Source organism: Empidonax traillii, unplaced genomic scaffold (genome assembly GCF_003031625.1).
Source record: "Empidonax traillii isolate 1590-97213 ecotype Southwest subspecies unplaced genomic scaffold, ASM303162v1 scaffold1:size7828297, whole genome shotgun sequence".
Lineage (NCBI taxonomy): Eukaryota > Metazoa > Chordata > Aves > Passeriformes > Tyrannidae > Empidonax > Empidonax traillii.
The window spans coordinates 2658321-2665835 of NW_020955194.1; the positions used below are offsets into that span (position 1 = coordinate 2658321).

Below are 7515 nucleotides of genomic sequence, written 5' to 3' on the forward strand. Positions count from 1 at the left end.
AAATCCCAGAAAGGCACAGGTAAGTGAAAAACTTCAGTCATACATCTGCTGGCCAGGGGCTGGTACTGATCACACTGGGGTTTCTCCACGGCTGAAGACACATCAGTTCATAGCAAGGTTTCACTACCACTGAGCTCCCCTTGCTGCATCTATTGCCATCTTCAAAAAAACAAAACAAACTTTGCTTTTCCAATCCTAGAAATGGAAGGGAAAAAAATAAATGGTTTCCCAAATGCCAAGAGGGAAACTCATGTTTCAAGTTACATCTTCGCTTGACACGTAACAAACTGTCAACCACAGCAATCTGGCTGAACTGCTACAAGAATACAAACAGTGAGAATTTTCAGGCAATTTGGACATTGTGTTCCTGCCTGATTACCAGAACTACCATGAAGACAACCCAACACAGCAAGAGAGCCATAAAGCACTCAGGAAATCTGACATTACACCTCACTCACCCAGGGAAAAGTCAGTCCATCGTCCTAGAGAAAGGTCCCTTGCATGTGTGTGTGCCCACGTGTGTGCACATACACAATTACCAGCATTCAGGGAAAAGCACCTGGGATTTTAAGGTCCCACTGGGATAATAAAACACTGTCTGAAAGACAGGTCAAGACATAAGCAGGGCTGTGCAAAACTTGAGACTGAAACTGTGGAGCAAGCCACTAGAGTTTCATCTTCAACCTCCAGAGGATTTATGACACATACAAAATATAGTTTAAACTATAGATTAAGGCCTTTCTAATTTAACTTAAAAATTCATGAACTTGTCCTGTTCAAACTTACTCAAAACCACAATGAAGCACTTTATTACTAAGACAGGAGACAAAAATAAACACCAAAAGATTCAGTGCTCATTTACCAAGATGTCAGTATGTTTTGACAACAACATTCACTCTCATCTTACATTAGAAAAGTAAGAGACTTTCCTTCCCCTCACTGCCAATTTTTATTTCTGGACAAGAAACCTGAAGTTGCACCCACAGCCAACACAGGCCTGTTCCACTATCCCACACTCCAGTGCCAGTAAGGACACTCCCCTTCAACCGAAAAGCCTCCCTGGATATGGAGGGCTCACACCTGACACACGCCACTGCTTCTTACCGAACACATTCCTCACAATCCTTTTTTCTCCTTTAATGCTTTCCTATCAGCACAGCTAAGACCCCCATGACACAAAACAAACGTTTTCCTCTTCCCACACCTAGTCCTGCTGAAGCAGGTTAAGCACCAATTAAGTGACTTAAGGACTGAAGCCCATGGAACTCAGAAGATACATTTTCCTGTCGTTCCATGTTGCCATTCAGCTGTTAGCAAAAAGTGATACTTGTCTTAAAGGCTCTTCTAGGAACAATTTTCTATTACTTGAGCTTTGGGTATTTTACATGAAAGCTTAATGAAAAGATAGCCCTGAAATTCCCTCCAAGTACTTTTCATTATTTTGAAGCACTCATTTGAACACTTCTGTTAAAAAAGTACTGGGGAAGCCTTTTGCAATTTACAGCAGAGAGAAGAGGACATGAGGAAACTACGAGGAGTCACATGTTTGCATCTTGCCTTCAACATAGTCTTGAATCTCAGCTTAAGAACAGAATTTGGGAAAAAAAAAAAGCACAGACGTACATCTCTGAGGAATGATGCAATGTGGAATTCCCCTCTTCTGAGTAAATCCACAGCTAAATGCTAACTACCAAACAGTATGATTCGCTGAGACATCCATGAAGAGATCTGTGCGCAAGAAAATCACGTTTTTCTGCTGGCAGTTACATCCGTAAGGAAAGCTAAATCACCAGACAGGGTTACATAGTGGTTTTGTGAGCAGATCAAGGATGCTACAAGTAAAAGCTTCCCACAGTAACATTCCTCATAGTTATCCATTACTTCTAAAGCAGTCTTCAATTTAACTTGATGGAAAAAAGGCTGAAAATACTAGCATTCAAAATACAACTAGATCTTAAATCTACATCCCATGGGTCTCTTCAGAGACCCACTAACACAAAGTTAGCCAAAAGCAAGTAATCATTCTCACAGTTTGTAATAACTAATCCTTTAAGAAAACTATACATCAACAATGTTCCTTCAGAAAGCAAGCCTGGGAGCACACCTGTGTCCAAACGGTTTTCATTCCCAGCGTTATGATTTTTATTTGAAAATATGGCAACAGCTGGCAACCAAAAAAGGTTTGATGACAAGCAGACTGAATTCACCTCTCAAATAAAAAGAGTAACTAATGGCTTCTTTAAAAATAATGCAAATATCAGAAAATCCACAACAGAAAATGCGAAAGGAACTGGTTGTGGTATGAAGCTCCCTCGAGAAAAAAAAAAAAAAAAGTGAAGCAAAAAAATTTTATCCTAAGTCACAACTGGCTACTTGAACACCTTATTTACTCTCCTCCTCTCCTCTCTGGTGGGGACAGTCATTAACAGCTCTTCTGCAACATTACCAACACTCCATTTTAAATTACTTCACCAAGTCAGATCTACAGAATGTACTCAAAACACCAGTGGGCTCAAGAGGACGCTTTAATGGTTCAGAAAGGCAGCAGTTGACATTTTGAAGGTGCAAAGCCATGACAGAACAGTTTTCTGACACTGTCTATTCAAGATTCTAAACAAGAATATCCAAGTCAAAACATGGTTCTGTCCCGAAGTGCAGAGGGAACCTCTGTTAACCATGATCTCAAGTCACATTCTAGCCTGAAGCATAACAGAGACAGCCAAGACAACATAACTTCTCTAAAAAGATAACTCACAATGAATTACAGTTTTGTAATAAGTGTGAGAACTTTAAGATGTCCCTATATTAGTAAGAAAACGAAAACTAGATTTAATATATGAAAATGTCACTGCATTTCTCTAACACGTGAATCTAAAGTAGCTCAAACTTCACAGGTAGAAAAATTCAAGTCCCACTGCATGCAAGCAAATGCTTATGAAGGACCTTCTTTCCATCCCTCACCTCTGCTAGGGAATAGCATAACAATGCTCAGCTATGCCAAAAAATAAATGTAACTCTGTGTATTTATACACCCTAAACATCATGTGTGATGTAAAGGAAGTCTCCAGGAACAGCACACAGCATTGCCAGCTTTGCAAAGGACAAGGACTCCAGCGAAAGACAGACATTACCAAGTGTGTTCCCAAAACATACCCTCCAGCACAGCTTTGATTCTTGAACTCTGATTTCAAACAAGTGTGATACAGGAAATAAAACTGGATGCAGATACACAGAGGTGGGAGAGAAGACACAACCATGCTGTAAGACAAACTTAAGATACCTGAACAAGGAAACCACATCCACGTGTTCAGATTAGTATTAACGCGAAACATCCAGGAAACAACTGCTTAAAGGACACAAAAGCCTTCACGTGGACAACTTTTCAGAGAAACACAAAATCCAGCAAAGTTTCTTACATCTTCAGGCAACCACTTCACATTGGTCTCTGCACATGCTGGATAAGCAAGGCCATTAGTTTGATTAAACAACTGTTTGTGATTACAAGAGAAAGAATTAAAGTGAGTGCAATAATTTCAGGTGTTTTGTGGGATTTGCCTTGTTTAAAATCCTGATATAAGTTAAAAACAGTAAGGGACACCTCTGACTCATTCACTTCGCAAATGTGGCTATCCTCATCAGGATGTTTTCAAAGAGTATCTCCAGCTTTCAGGTCTCTTAGAACACATAAAACAGTATTTCTAAATTAAAAAAAAAAAAAAAAAAGTGTGCATGTAAAAATATATATCCATATCTATATATAGATACCTACACTCAGAGTATTGCCTCACATAAAAGTACTTTCCATTCAAATACCTGAAATAAGTTCTGAACTTGTCTAAACCAGAAGGCCAGAAAAACTTTCCATATATTTTCAATACACACCTGACAGAGACAGAACTTCAAAGACATTTAAAAGTAATTTGTTCCAACTGATAAGTAACAAATTCCTATCCAATTTTACCTGAGGTTGCAATCACATTGGAAAGTCCTAAACTAATTGCAATTTCAAATGTAAGATGTCTTAGAACTAAGGTATTACAGGCACCTTTATTTTCTTAGAAGTCTAGTTAATTTTGCAAAACAGACACTAATGAACTATTTTAGTTTATTCTGAGTCCCTCCTCTAAGAATTCCAGAATATTAGTAAAATGCATAAACCTAAAAGTGCACTGGTCTATTTGTGAGTACAAACGCACCACAATGTGGGGAAGAAAACGTTTATGTAAGGGTGACAGTGTTCCACAGAGACAGGAAAACAGCTTTGCTACCACTCTCCTTATTGATTACCACCTCCAGACGTAGTCTTCCTGTCAGTTCTATGGGCATAAGCATTGCCAAAGGGCAAATTCTGCAGGAATTTGAAGCAGCAGCCAGGAAAGATTAAGACAGAAGATACCCTAAAGAAATACCATTGACACAAACTGCACGAAAGAAAAGTACAAGACACACTGCAGAGGGCAAAGTTGCTATGATATAATCTTAGATTTTTTTCCAGTTAATTCCCCCCTGCCCCCCCCCCATAAACATGCTGATAACTTGAGTTTCTTCCACAGCAGCTTTATGATTATGTTTATGTTTTTGTTCACAGCTATCATTAAGCATCACTGTTGTCCAGGGTATTGCAACAGAATCATCAATACACCTATTTTATCCTCCTCCCTGAAATTCTTGGTATTAGCAACAGTAGCTTGTCAGTTCAAAGAATAAACATTACTTCACCTCCAAGAATCAAAAGCATCGTTAAAAAGAAAAGTCCAAACAAACAATAAAACTCCAACTCCCTCACATATGACTTGGGATTTGCTGAAATAAAAAGGTTACTTGATCCGCAACACTTATGATGGAGAGGCCTGACAGTTTCTCAAAGTAAAACCTTGTAATATCAAGAACAAAGTCAGCTGCCTACAGATTTCAGTCACTCCTAAATCTTTCTTACTAGGGACACTGCTCCAACTCCATAATCAATAAAGCTCAATCCCCCAAACACCAATCAATAGTCCCTTCCTAAACAAAAAGATTTCACCACTCATTTGTCAGGCATTTGAGAAGCTGCTGAAAAGCACAGGTTACTCAGTCTGTCTATCACACCAAATGTTGCCACTGGCATACTAAAGAATGCATAATAATATCTATGTCCAACAACTTTTTACAGAAATACAGGCCCCAGTTCCGCAAGTAGGTCAGCAAAAGTGGGCCTTATGCTGGCTTTGAGCCTGCAACTTCAGAGGGTCTTTGGGCTGATACAAACACCCAGTGACACAAACACAACTGCAGAACTGTGAAGATAAACCGAGTTGAACAGATACCATGAAGACAGCTGAGACAGACACAATATGTCTGCAGTGAGTCTAGGAGTCCTTTGAGCATTTAATTAGAACAATTCTTTTCTGCAAGATTTTTTTCTTTCTCCCTGCACAGTTGCGTGTTACTGTGAATCTTCAAAACACTTAACTGGACTTCCGAGGGAGCAATCTGAAAATGAAATATGGCACCCTAAAAACCAGCTCAAGATTTCAGGATGCTCCTACGAGAACAAAATCACTTAAAAACAAAACAGATAATTTTCAAAGGCTATTCCCTCTGTATACAAACAAAGCTGCACGAAGTGGGTCGGCACATGGTTAACATAGCGATAAACCAACACACAAAAACCTCAACAACCCAAACAACTGGCGAAATCCTGTTTTCCCGAGGACAATAACAGGGAATATCCGCGGCCGAACTGCACGCAACTACCCCTGCGCACACCTTGGGGAGAGGGCTGTAGTGCCTGGAATAAATTGCTACAGACAAGCCCTAAGACACGGCTCCGGGGAGGAGCGGCACGGCGGACCGGAGGGATCAGATGAAAAAGCCACGAACGCTTTTTTTTGTGCATGGCAGCAGGGCCGCTGCGAGCCGAGGCCAGAGGAGTGGCCTACGTGTTCGCAGTGTTTACAGCGGGCGTGAGCGACCTGCTTGCTGGTGGTTTTCATTGAGACCGCCGGGAAAGCGCCTCGGCAGGGCCTGATTTCCAGGCGTCGCCCGGGCCTACGCGGCCCCAATCACTCCACCTCAGTAATGGCGTTCGGGGCGAAGGGAAGCGAGAACCCGGCGAGGCGATGCCGGTGCAGCGCTGCGGGGACGCGCCGGGTCCTCCTCCCCGCCGGGGGCGGGGGCACGGCCGGAGGGGCCCCGGCGGGCCGGGCAGAGCCCCCCGAGCCCTCTGGGCTCCCCCCCGCCGGCCTCGGGCGACGAGGAGCCGTCAGCCATTTTCCCTCGCCCTCCAAAACACGGCGGTGCGGGGCCGACACGCCGGGGCTGCGAGGGAAGCACCGCCGCCGCCCCGCACCCCCGCGGGGCCCCGGCAGCCCCGTCCTGCCCCTCCCGCCGCGCCCCGGCCCGCGGAGCCCCGTCCCCGGGGAGCGCCAACACCGCCCGGCCCCGCCCGGGCACCGCGCTCCGCACTCACCCCCGCACCGCTTCCCCTCGTCCCGCGGCGGCTGCAGCGGCGGCCCGGAGCCCTCCTGGGCGCTGCCTCATGCCCGGCGGCCGGCGGGGCACGGGCTCATGCCAGGCCGCGGCTCTGAGGGGGCGGCTCCGCGCTGCCCCGGTTCCCCCTCTCCGGGTGCGCTGCGGCGCGAAGCGGGAAGGGGCGAATCGGCCGCCACTGCCCGCGCTTCGGGTGCCGGCCCTGAGCGCTCCGCTCGCTCTCTCCGGGGCGTTTTTCCTGCGTCACCAGCTGCTGCCCGGCGGCGGCGGCGGCGGCCCTGCCTGTGCTCGGGCTGGGGCTGGGCCGGGGCCTGCGCGCTCCGCTCCGCCCCGTCCGGGCACCGGGCGCACGCGGGGGGGGTGGGCGGACGCGGGGCTCGGCCGGGCGGGGGTGGCGGGGCCGGGCGAGTGGGAGCTCCGCGCTGAGGGCTCGGCGGGGCGGGGGAGGGAGCGGGCCCGGAGGGAGGCAGGGAGGGAGGCGGGAGGCGGCGGAGGCTCCTCGCGTTCCCGTCCGCGGCGGCGCAGCCGCGTCTGGCGGGGGCCCCGTGGGCAAGATGGCGGCGCCGGCAGCGCCTCCCGCACCCGGCCCAGCGCGGCGGCGGCTCCGCCACCCGCGTGTGTTTTCCGGGGCTGCCGCTCGCGGCCGGAGCGCGCTCCGTGCGTGGCGGTGCGGGGCTGGGTGCGGGCAGTGGGACGGGGCTCTGTCTCTCTCTCTCTCTGTCCCTCACACACACGCACACAGGGGCAGCGCCGCGCGCGCCGGGCCCGTTCCGCGTCGGTTGGGCGCGCGCGCGCTCCCCATTGTGGGCCCCCGGCGGCGGGCGCGCGCGGGGGCCCGGATGGTGACGTCAGGGCGGTGATGGTGACGTCAGCGCGGCCGCCTCCCGTCTGTCCCTCCGGGATCCGGGATGGGAGCGGGACGGGGAGCGGGAAGGAGATCGGGAAGGAGGCTGCGGGACCCCGGGGGTCACTCCATCCCTCCCCTCCTCCGTTAGGGGACACCGGCGTTGCTTTTTTTAAAAAGCGAAAGGGATCTTTTGTTCC

The 7515-nt window shown here is 48.0% G+C and overlaps 1 protein-coding gene across 4 annotated transcripts in view; it reads right to left on the reverse strand.

Annotated features, from left to right (window-relative positions):
* The window catches only part of USP9X (ubiquitin specific peptidase 9 X-linked), a 98900-nt gene extending 92019 nt beyond the window's left edge, over window positions 1–6881 (reverse strand). For 3 of the 4 annotated variants that reach the window (XM_027884508.1, XM_027884746.1, XM_027884588.1), the window contains exon 1: window positions 6452–6881. The gene's annotated coding sequence lies outside the window, so the exon portion shown is untranslated. The remainder of the gene's footprint in view (window positions 1–6451) is intronic. The other variant, XM_027884670.1, reaches the window with a different exon arrangement.
* Between the last annotated feature and the right edge of the window lie 634 nt (window positions 6882–7515).